The sequence below is a fragment of the Dysidea avara genome, chromosome 2 (genome assembly GCF_963678975.1).
Source record: "Dysidea avara chromosome 2, odDysAvar1.4, whole genome shotgun sequence".
In the NCBI taxonomy this organism is placed as follows: Eukaryota; Metazoa; Porifera; class Demospongiae; order Dictyoceratida; family Dysideidae; genus Dysidea; species Dysidea avara.
The window spans coordinates 40117729-40130238 of NC_089273.1; the positions used below are offsets into that span (position 1 = coordinate 40117729).

Consider the following 12510-nt stretch of genomic DNA (forward strand, 5'->3'; position numbering starts at 1 on the left):
TGTCCCAACCCTGATCATCACATAATAAAGTAGTGAATTGTTACCTAATACAATACCTATAACATAATACATAAAAACAGCAACATTTCTGTAAAGTAAGGAACATCTGAGTGGCAGATAAGGGAAAATATTACTTTATACTGTGAATTGTGATGTAATTCAGTCTTTTAATACCATACCTGTTTCACTGCCCATACAAAAGTCTCAATAGTAGCAGTGAAATTTATCCCGTATTTCACTGACAGCAGTGAAAAAGTTGTAATTGTAATTTCATTGGCTAGAATTTATGTTAACAATGTAGCGCCAATTAGTGTCGACCCGTGTTTAGTGTGTTTAGTACCAATCTCGTTATGTACAGACTTGCTCAACCACAAAATTACGTCATACAGGAAACTGGGTTGTCACGTGATCACCGCACAAAGTTCTGCGTAACAATGACAGATCGAGTGACCTTTATTTAAAGATTTGTTTACAGTGGAGTGGATATCTCGCTAGTCTGCTAGTATAACAGGTGACCTCAAGCTACCCCCTATATCTTGGCTTCTGCTTCATGGAAGGTATTATAAGTAGTCAGTATAGTGTACTGGTAGTTTAATAGTTGTGTATGCCAAGTAGTACTTTCATTAGGCCACTACAATGAGATAACTTGTTTCTCATCAACCGCCCGCACCAAAGTTTTCTTTTGCCCATGCGCACTCATTAGGCCACACCAAGTCAAACCTTAGTTTCTGGTCACCCGCCCGCATGGAAAACTGGAACCCCAGTTTATGAGGACTATTATTAATATTACAGGCGCTTAAGTGTACGTGACCAAGGACAATGATTTTTAAGCACTGCAAAAGATCGAGATACTCTAATAGAGCAGTCACACTACCCTTAACTTTAATACTAGAATAGACAGATACTACTATAACGTTTTTGACTTGTCCTTGATTAGCTATATAGCTATTAGTAATGCTTCTGTTGCCAGTAAGTAACTTCAGTACAGTATGTATGTAGCATTGATCACTAGCCTAATGATCAGATATACCATAGCTTAAACTTTCCTAACAATTCAGATGTGGTCCTCTACTGATTAATCTAGTAACTCTTCTAGTGGATCTAAACTTGGACTTCCTTATCACTGATCACTGATATACTGACTAGAAATCCGGTAACATTTGGTGAGCTCAAACTTCAACTTTTCCATGATTAAATAATTGCAAGTATGGTCCTAAATTAACAAGTGCATGGCATCCCTTAGTTAAAACATTAACTTAGCTTTCCCACATGATCACTGAAAAACACTAGCCTGGAGCACTCAACAACTCAACTCAAAACTTTGACAGCTACTTTACTGAAGGTTTACTGTATAGAAGGCTGGAAACACATGCATATATAGTTGACTAAGACTTCACATTTGAAAGAGTTTCTGATGTGTTAATATAGTTTTGGATTATTATTAGCTAGCTAATAAATAATAATTTCCTGACATAGCTAATGAAACATTTCATTTGTAAAGCAAAAGTAGCTACATGAGCAGACCTTTCCTTAGTGTTAGCTACACATTGTTGTGCTCAGCAGTGTAGCTAGCCATCAACAATTTTCCTGGTGCACTTTGCAGAAGCATAATTAACTACTTATGCTATAAGAATGTTGGTTAAGCTTGGTTGTAAACTCAATATGAAATGGGTAAATTGAGCAAAATTAATAACATTACAGTATTACTGGTGTATATGTAAGAGTCTATGATAGTCCTGATTATCCGCCCGCCCGCATCCTTTTGTTGGCTAGGGAGTGACCAGAAACTAAGGTATGACTTGGAGTGGCCTTAGTGCACGAGATTGCAGCATAACTTTTTTGAGTATTGTGGTAGTGGGCTTATCACGTAGAAAAGCACTATTTCCATGGAAAACTACAACCCCATTGAGATACAGACACCGTTTATTAGTATTTTTTTACTTCTGTGTTGATTAGAGTGCTTTCTGGAGCATCAAAAACCATCAAGGCATCAACATTGTGACTACAGTGTACAGTAGACTATACACTAGCATTGGTACCGTGACCTGCATGCCCTATGTGCATATCTAAGAGTCATAGTAGCTTTAGTGCATAAGACAGCCCCTCCCCCCTAATAAGACTGACCATCCTACACATGCTAACCCCGCTGCTGCATGTTTGCTGATGTTTGCTGATGTTTGCTACTGCTCAGTGCTGCTGTTGCTGCTGCTGCTGTTGCTGTACTGTGGTATGGTACATGACCCCAAAACTGGTGGAGCTCTCGTAAAGGAAATGAAGCTTTGTTACTGAAGTTGAAGCTTATGTGAACTTGGAGTTTTACCCTCAGTGTGCACCATTGCTTGGTGTGTACCTGCCAATTACCTAAAATAAAGGATTAATATATTGGTTTTGTACACATCTGCAATTATAGCTATGGTTTGAGCAATAATGAAATAATGAGATAAACCGCCCGCCCGCATGTGTTACTCTATGAGAAGTTGATGAGAAACAAGTTATCTCATTGTAGTGGCCTTACATGGACTCTAAGTAGTGAGTGAGCCTTGAGCTAATAATGTATGGCATTGTTATCAGGTGGTTACAAATCAACCAAGCTTACCAACCAATGCCATGCATTCATAAACTGTAACATTACTGGTTATCTGCACATGGGACAATGTTGGGATTTGAACTTTGATTAGTACAAATGCCTGCTCTGTGCTGTTGCTTATACCATATAGGTGAAGCGACATAGCCAACCCGGCTGGTTAGAACATTGGCTTGGTAATTGCAGGTTCCAGGTTCGATGCCCCCTCCTCCAACTGTAAGTTGCAGTTTCCTTGAGCAAGAGACCTACCTAAGTATGACTGTATAACTGGGACTTGGGGAAGCTAATGTCACTTAGTGGTATCGGGGTTATGAGTTCCACGGGCATTTACCGGTTGCTTGCGAAATGTAAAAACAAAATCACGTGCACATTTCACTTGAAGATTTTAAATTTTCTGATGAAAATTTGTGGTCTGCCTATCATATATAACAATCAGTATACTTATACATCACATTTTGCTGGCAAACTGTTAACTACAATCCTTGCCATATAGTTCAAGATATTTGTATCATGGGTCACGTGTTTGATCATGTATTTGTTCTTACTACATTTTTGCAATCAACCTAAAAGTTGGTAGAAACGTGATCAGTGTCCCAGATGATTGAATTTCACGGCTTGTGTTGTACTCTTCTTGATACTTTCCATGAGCTCTACACAATGTTCTTCACTTCGTCATTTAATAGCACTGTTGCACAGAATGTTTAGAAATTATGACTGGTATTCATTTGATACCTGGTGTTTGTTTAGTAGAAAAATTACTTGTATCCTCCCTATTGTGTGTGTTGTGCATGTTGTCAATCTTATACCGATTGTTTTATTTTGCAGAGTATTAAAACAAGATGTCACAGAATTCACCAGTTTGAACAATCCTGATGTAAGTGTGTATTATTTGTTTAATATAGACCATGTCCAGTCTTTGGACATGGTTTTATAAAAAAAATTGAAAGTGTTGATCGTACACGATATGGCCATCCTAAAGTATTACAAGAACACTTAGTAATAGTCTTAATTTATCGAACGTTCCCTTCACTATGAGTATTTAATATTTTCCCAGCATATAATGTTGTAGATTTTGCTTTCAAATTAATGGTGACCACATCCTCAGTAGCAGGTGGCTAGTTTCCAGCCCCTAGTATGTGTGTGTGTGGGGGGGGGGGGGGGGGGGAAGGGGCTTAAATTAAACTCCTTACTAAAGTCACCTCTATATAAATTGCAATCACTGGCTATTTGTTATGTGTAATCTTATTTAATTTTTGGCAATGTGAAACTACTACTACCTAGGAACATGTGTTTACTGCTTAATTTGGTGCAGTCATAAATGGAACTACCGGTTATATCTTTGGTTGTGAATTGTCACATTTGTATGTTTGGTGTGCTTTAATGAACATTGACATGGCTGTAAATGGGTGATACTTGCATGATTTATCTGTTCACAACCTATAACAAAGTCCAGTTCATAATTTGTAGTGAGAGTATATAATAGAAACCAAGAGTATTGAACGGGTGTGTTACCAGTCATAAATGATTGCGTGAAGTAACATGGATATTTCAGTAATTGTTCGTTTATAGTGCCATGATAGGTTGCTGTATTTAGCCCAATTCAGCCAGTGAAAACGTGATAGCATTAAAGGGAAATGGCTAATGTTAAAGTTCTGGCATTGCCAAGTGGATCCCTGAAGGCGTGGCAACACTCTCATTTGTGCAGCCATTGTTTTAGCGAGCTGGGGGCAATAACTGTTGAATACTTGGTTGAATAACACAGAAAACTGGCGAACAAAGGCCTTTTGCCATGTACACATTTCAAATTACCATTTCACATAAATGAACAATTACTGAAATATCCGTGTTATTTTATGCGATTATTAATCACGGGCTAATACACCGTTCGACACTCTTGGTTTCTATTATATACTGTACTCTTGTTTGTAGCTGGCAAATAGTATATTAAACATCCATTACTCATTGCAAGGTGTATTTCGAGTTACCTTAGACTGGGACTATGGTGTTTATCATTAGTTTCCAACAACTCAACATGTTGACTGGAGGGTCTGGTTCACAAAATCACCATATTGTGTGATTTTTAGTTTAGAGAAGCAACTGCTTTCACAAGTAGTGAATGTTCTTCTTCATATTACTGTAGGTGCTAGTGGCACAGAGATACTTGTATTGTTGGGGTGACATGTAAAGTCCTCAAGATACCACTGAGGTAAGTCTATTGTCACAAAGTTTTAGTGATGTATGTATATACCATATAGACAATCAAATCATCAATCAAATATCATCAGTTGTTCTACCCAATGCAGCCAAGTAAATTTTGAGTGAGCAGGAAAATGTCAATCTACATACATCATCCTTACTAGCCTGTACTGAATGAACTGAGGCAAAATAAAGCCCAAATATATGCTTTCAGAGTGATCTGAAATGTTTCTGAGAAGTTAGTAAATCTTAAATTTGCGTTGACTAAATGATTCACTGTTAGGCATTATTTAGGCCTAAAATAGGCTTATGCCAACCATCACAGCTGCAATATATACATCGTTGAATTACCTCTATTATCTAATGCCTTACTCCACTGTTCTAGAAGTGTCAATTTGTGGGTTTGTGATGGCTTCCTTTGCTGATTTGATTGTTTTCTGTGATCCTTACCAGAAGCTTTGTGCCTTTGGCAGCTTTGTGCCTTTAACACCTCTTTTCACTCCATACAGGTATCTACTGTTCGAAGGAGCTACTGCATGCTGTCTGCACTGAAGGTTATGGGAAGACAATTAGTTTATATATAAAGTGTGTATACATTCTAATTGCTTACTGTTTGTCACTTTAGACAATGAGTTGTGGATATTGTTACTTGTTCACACCTGTTTCATGTTGTAAAGTGGGTCCTCTATGCTGTAATGATTTTTAATGTGCTGAATCTCAATAAACAAACTTATCACCTCAAAAATTTCCTGTTGCACTCTATGGCAACGTAAAATCATTGGATCAGAGTTTTACCTTCAACCTTTCCTGTAAATATTAAGATTTTATCCATTAATATGCTACATCCAAATCATGAGCAAAGTCAGCATAGCTCGGCAATATAAGTGCATAACTGTTGGAAGAAAATTGATTTTAAGACTTTGGTCTATCAGGCTATACTGTAGTACGAAGCAACCAGGCAAGATAAAGACTGGTGGATGCTCATCCTGGATTATGGACCGGCAGACCTTGGTCTGTGAGGGGAGAATCAGTAGGTGGAGTAAGCTTGACACAGGATGAGCATGGAAAGACACTATTGAATCTAGTAGATTTTTTGTGAAAAAGAAAAGACATGAGAGGTATAGAAAAGGCAGGACTTGTAGCACAATTATTTAAGTGGCAAGATATGTAATTTCATCAAATGTACTATCCACACATTCACCAGATGTGTAACCTTAACACTTGGGGCATAAAACGTCTGACTACATACACAACATAATTCATACACAACTGTACTTATTCTGTCTATGTTACAGTTATGGAACTACACACTAGTCAAAAAATTTACCTAGGCTCAAACAAAAACAGGCCACAGGCCCCAATACTGAATAGCATTGCAGTCAGTTATAGATCCGTGGTTCATATTGTTTCAGTATATAGAGAGACATTAGCAATTACAATACCGACATGAGGGTTAATATTCTTGCTGTGGTAAATATTATACTGATGTACATTGCTCAACATTTGAGTGTGTGTTGCAAACTAAAATCCCACGTCTATATATTATAGATTATTCCACAAATACCTATGTAAAGAACAAGTAAAGAACAACATTGGTGTTGTACATGCCTACAATCAAATTGTCAGTTACACAAATTTACAACTTTACAAATTGATAGCTGTCTTAAGCTTGACCCTACCTGGACATCTGCAGCATCACCAAAGGTTCTTCACTGTAAAACGGGCAGTGCTGAATGAGCACACCTGCATTCACATAGACTTCTCACCTCCTGGAATATAAATGCTAATGATAAATACAAAAAAACAATAGTGATTACTAGTGTACATAATACAAGCAGTACTGAGGAGTCCTCAGAGAAGTTGGGTCCTCAGTGGGGACCAACGTTTCTTGGAAAATATACCTCACAATATGTATTGGTACTTCCAAGTCACATGCCAGCGTCCAGACTTGCATGGCCAGACCACTTACTCTCCATCACAATGCTTCACATGATGCCTAGCATTTACAGTAGTGCCTACTCTGAAAGACTGGTTAGCACAGGCCTGATGAATGCTGATTTTCACACTTACAGCCACATAGTGACCTTTATAAAAACTAAACATTTTGCCTTCATGCAGAAGAAGCATACAAGCCTAACTGCTTGTATAGCCAGTAGTGATTGCTTCTTGGAAAAATAGTTTGTCTCCAGTTAGGTAATATAATAGTGCATTCATGGGGTAACCAATGAGCAGCCAGTCCAGACTGTTCAAGATGCTTTTAATCATAGACATTATGTGAAGTAATGATGATGTAGAAGTGGTCTGACCATGCGAGATGAAACGCTGTGACTTGAACGTGTAAACACAGGGAAGTATATAAATTCCAAGAATAGTTGGATCCCGCAGGTCCTTGGTCCCAGGGTTCAGCACATAATACACACCTTGGGTGGGGATATAGTGCTGGTTTGTGATTAGTATCATCCATTTCTGCTTATGTTAATATAACTGAAAGTAGTTACGTATAAAAATAACAATATTAATTTTACACCAAAGTATATCTCCATGTACTGTATGACCACAAATCAATGTATGATTTTCTGTAAAAATTTTAATGCATTACATTTTCTAAAGAGCCAGCACAGGCCCCTCATTTATTCTATAGTGTTATTGTTTTCTTCCTTTATTTTAAAGCCTAGTTAGTGCCCACCCCACTTTAATTATCATTATACAGAGGTCGGTAACACTTTATGAGCCCTATTCAAAACTATTTTGTTAATTGCATAGTGTATCTGGAATTTTACCACATAAACACCTCAATAGTCACAATACAACACTAGCTAGCAGGGGTTGTTGTATTCAGATTGCGCTTTGTGTCAGCATTAAGTGATTTACTGTATTTTGTTTTGTTAAAACACTTATAATTAGTTTTCCAAAATGAAATCTATAAAATAGTGTTTCACTTGTAACATTAACTAGGTATACACTTTAAACAAGTGATCACACTTCACATCGTCCACTCATTTTAGTTTGTCCCAGAAAACAACTATTTGTATTTTAATGGTCCTTAAATTGTTTCCTTCCTCCTCTGATCATACTACTGACAATTTTTGTAAAAAAGCACTGGATAGACAGTTGCTGGCACTGAAGTTACTTTTGTTAAAATTATCTACAACTACAAACCTATATAGGCAATGCAAATAACCATCACTTAAATCAAGCTCCCTACTAGGGACGCCCAATTCAGTTCCATGTAACTTAGAGTAGATGGGTATTCCTTGTTACGGAGTATGTGCAATTTAGAGCATGGTCCTCTTAATATGCACAACACATACTCCATTATTTTGAGAGCAAGAAATTCTTTATCATTCTATGCTGGGAAGATTTTTAATGTTCATAGTGAAAATAAGTTTAACTGTTAACCATTACAAAGTGTCCAGAATATGCAGGTGTCCTTATTTTCAAGTATCCTGGTTAACAAATTCCACGGTACATGTATACCATATTTTTTGTATAAAAGCCACAAGCAAATAAACTCTTGTCTTGATTATAAGCCAGGGAGTTTCCAGCACACTTTGAAAATAAATACCGGGGCCTGCCTGATTCATTTACAGGCTGTGTCAATACTGCTAGGAAGGAAATACAAGACCGGGCTTTTTATACAAAGAAATATGTACTGTACGGTAGTAATGACATTTAGAATAGTTGGATCATTCAACACCTACAACTTTTGTTACATTATTATGTTCATGACTGCATATAGTTTATAGTAAAATCACAAACAAAATAATACACACTTACATCAGGATTGTTCAAACTGGTGAATTCTGTGACATCTTGTTTTAATACTCTGCAAAATAAAACAATCGGTATAAGATTGACAACATGCACAACACAATAGGGAGGATACAAGTAATTTTTCTACTAAACAAATGCCAGGTATCAAATGAATACCAGTCATAATTTCTAAACATCCTGTGCAACAGTGCTATTAAATGACGAAGTGAAGAACAATGTGTAGAGCTCATGGAAAGTATCAAGAAGAGTACAACACAAGCCGTGAAATTCAATCATCTGGGACACTGATCACGTTTCTACCAACTTTTAGGTTGATTGCAAAAATGTAGTAAGAACAAATACATGATCAAACACGTGACCCATGATACAAATATCTTGAACTATATGGCAAGGATTGTAGTTAACAGTTTGCCAGCAAAATGTGATGTATAAGTATACTGATTGTTATATATGATAGGCAGACCACAAATTTTCATCAGAAAATTTAAAATCTTCAAGTGAAATGTGCACGTGATTTTGTTTTTACATTTCGCAAGCAACCGGTAAATGCCCGTGGAACTCATAACCCCGATACCACTAAGTGACATTAGCTTCCCCAAGTCCCAGTTATACAGTCATACTTAGGTAGGTCTCTTGCTCAAGGAAACTGCAACTTACAGTTGGAGGAGGGGGCATCGAACCTGGAACCTGCAATTACCAAGCCAATGTTCTAACCAGCCGGGTTGGCTATGTCGCTTCACCTATATGGTATAAGCAACAGCACAAAGCAGACATTTGTACTAATCAAAGTTCAAATCCCAACATTGTCCCATGTGCAGATAACCAGTAATGTTACAGTTTATGAATGCATGACATTGGTTGGTAAGCTTGGTTGATTTGTAACCACCTGATAACAATGCCATACATTATTAGCTCAAGGCTCACTCACTACTTAGAGTCCATGTAATGAAAGTACTACTTGGCATACACAACTATTAAACTACCAGTACACTATACTGACTACTTATAATACCTTCCATGAAGCAGAAGCCAAGATATAGGGGGTAGCTTGAAGTCACCTGTTATACTAGCAGACTAGCGAGATATCCACTCCACTGTAAACAAATCTTTAAATAAAGGTCACTCGATCCGTACGCAGAACATTGTGCGGTGATCACGTGACAACCCAGTTTCCTGTATGACGTAATTTTGTGGTTGAGCAAGTCTGTACATAACGAGATTGATTTAGTACATAGTGACAAATTGCCTACATAGCAATGCTAATGCACAGCATGCGTATATGCAGCGAGTATGGTATTAACTGGGAATAGCATGGGTAGCAGTGAAATTTGGGATAAATACCACTCTTGTTGTATTGGAAATGGTAAATTTCACTCGGCTTCGCCTCGTGAAATTTATCCCCATTTCCAATACAACACTCGTGATATTTATCCCAAATTTCACTGCTACCCATGCTATTACTAGTACAAACTTGACATTACAACGATAAAATAATTATTACAACAATAAAATAACAATAATAAGCTTGAGACAGATACCTGATCAATTCAAATCACATTTATAGTAATTTCACTTACCATTACAACATGTTTTGGTATTTCGGTAGTGAATTCTAATCTTCAATTATAAAATATTTCTTTGCAAACTTTTATGCGCTGCATGCTTGTACATCTAGTAAGCTGCAAGGATTGGTGCATGTTACCATGAAACAACTGATACATGGTGATCATGTCTTCTCTAAATTTTGTATATACTAGGTGGGTAGTTGTAAACGATGGAGTCTTTCGTAACAATGAAAATCACTAACTAGTTTTGAAGCTCTGTGTTTAAGTGATTCAACTCACCCTAACAATGTGGCCCATACATTACAGCAGCATAGTCGTAGAACTGGTCGAATCATCCAATACTACAAACATCATAGCATCCAAGGACAAAACATCTCTTTATTAAACCCATCAAAAGCACAACTGCTTGTTCACACAAATATAATACTCCTGTAAAACCATCTATGACAGCGATCAAAATTGAATCAAGAGATTGAAACTGAGGTGAGTTTCTACTGACTTAAAAGAGGCAATCAGGTGGCTTGTATTAGCAAAGCAGTGAAGATCTTGAGTGAAGCTTTATCTCTTTTTCCTGAGATAAAATCAAAAAACTTGATCACGATCACAGATGGTTTTACAGGACCATACATAGGTAGTGAATATCCCTTGTCCAATCAGAATTCATAACACCAATCCTATATGTCCTTGTTATAGTCGCTCTTGGGAACCAACACCCACCAACTTCAACCAACTGTCACATTAGTATAACTGCAATAGTAATTGTCTGTGGATAGCTGCACTATCGTACTACTAGTTTTGACCCTCAGTACTACTCAAACTACTCGAGGCTGGTTTTAACAGACGTCTTTCAGTTCTGGGTGGTGTGGAGTGCTCAAATGGCGGTTTCAGGCCTTGTGAAGGACCTGGTTTGGCAAGAATCAGTGGTTTACTGGTGGACAGCCTTATAATGTTGGCCAGACGTTTTCTCTGTTGATTTTGCTACATATCAGCCACTAAGGAGCCAGCATAGCCCTGTAATCTCTTGTCTGGACTCCAATCGTGGTTTGCCTCCATTTTGATGTCTATCTCTTGGCCTTCCTGCCATCCCCCACCCTCCACCCCTTTGTGAGCACTCGTGATACTACTTCGCTCGTCCAACTGCTCAGATTTTCTATCTTATTAGGCGGGAAACTCTATAAGCATCTACAAGTGCTGGACGTGGCCTGAAAGGTAACAGATTGATGCATCTTTTGTGTAAATTTCATACGCGTGCTTGCTATCCTTGGCGAGTTATGCTGGCTTCAATTCTTTAAAACCGTTTATCTCGAAACTTCTAATGTGCGATTTGGATCGTTTTTCCAAAATCCAGTCACAATTAAGTATTATGGTTTTGAGCAGTGCTCAAAAAAATTACCTATTGTGCTTTTGAGAATTGCCCATTATTCCCAAAATTAATTATGTCACCATAATTGGCTAATTATGCCAGTTCATTGCTGTATCAGGCCATTTTTATTGATGTTTAAGCTTCAATAGTCTTGCATTCTTTAGCTGGTTGCTGTATTAGAGTATTTTAATTTCAATGTGGCTGCTTTATTAGAGTAAATAATATTCAGTGACTGTTCTATTAGAGTTTCTGACTGCTTTATTAGAGTATCTCGATTTTTTTAACGGAACTATGCAACCTGCAGATTTTCCTACTGTTAAAGTTTTATAATCACCTCAAAATGCTAGCATAATTCCTAAATCCCACACATACCTATTATGCCCGAAATTATGCCAGCGCATCCCTAGCAGTGGTTGAAAACAGATAGACTTTCCAACCTTTAAAAAGTTTTGTGAGGGTGAATCAACCCTCAGCTACCTGTAATTAACCAAGTGTATGCAAAGCCCATATTCATAAAGGCTCAAAAATAAGTGTTCATACACAAATTGGTTGTTTATAAAAGTGCATTGCATCTATACACTGCTGTTACCTGCAGCTTTTATTTACTACTGCACGACTAAAATAGCTATAATCATTTTACCCATCTCAGGGCGGATCCAGGAGCTGGCAAGGGTAGTGGCACAAACAGGCTAAGTTGTAGGTGGTTGGGGAGAGCCAAATTCTCTTGTTAGTTGCTGCATTTTTTGAAACAGCAAATAATCACCTCTTAGCAGTGTCTAAGTCTGTTGATTTTTGTCATTTTGGCCTTTGCAGATGGTTGTGAAGTCTCAAAAGCTGCTTAAAAGGCTCTGAATGTCTTAATCAACATCAACACAATGATTAATTTTAGACGTTTAGTATGCACAAAGGTGCGGCTGGATGACGATTTCAAAGCTAGTTTGACAATGTTTACTTGTGAGATTTATGTAACCAATGACACGGATTGATTCTTATATGTACTCCTTTTTCCTTTCGGCAATCAAAATCTG

At 37.5% G+C, this 12510-nt stretch overlaps 3 long non-coding RNA genes across 3 annotated transcripts; 1 reads left to right on the plus strand and 2 right to left on the minus strand.

Annotated features, from left to right (window-relative positions):
- Positions 1-349: 349 nt before the first annotated feature.
- Positions 350-5428, plus strand: LOC136247312 (uncharacterized). The gene is made up of 4 exons (XR_010697355.1): positions 350-557; positions 3410-3458; positions 4725-4790; positions 5290-5428. It is a non-coding gene; the product is annotated as an uncharacterized lncRNA (long non-coding RNA).
- On the minus strand, positions 4907-5500 carry LOC136247313 (uncharacterized). The gene is made up of 3 exons (XR_010697356.1): positions 5391-5500; positions 5153-5328; positions 4907-5105 (listed from the first exon to the last, which is right to left on the minus strand). It is a non-coding gene; the product is annotated as an uncharacterized lncRNA (long non-coding RNA).
- Positions 5501-6095: 595 nt separating this feature from the next.
- LOC136247311 (uncharacterized) lies at positions 6096-9695 on the minus strand. Its single transcript, XR_010697354.1, has 3 exons — positions 9567-9695; positions 8558-8606; positions 6096-6549 (listed from the first exon to the last, which is right to left on the minus strand). It is a non-coding gene; the product is annotated as an uncharacterized lncRNA (long non-coding RNA).
- Between the last annotated feature and the right edge of the window lie 2815 nt (positions 9696-12510).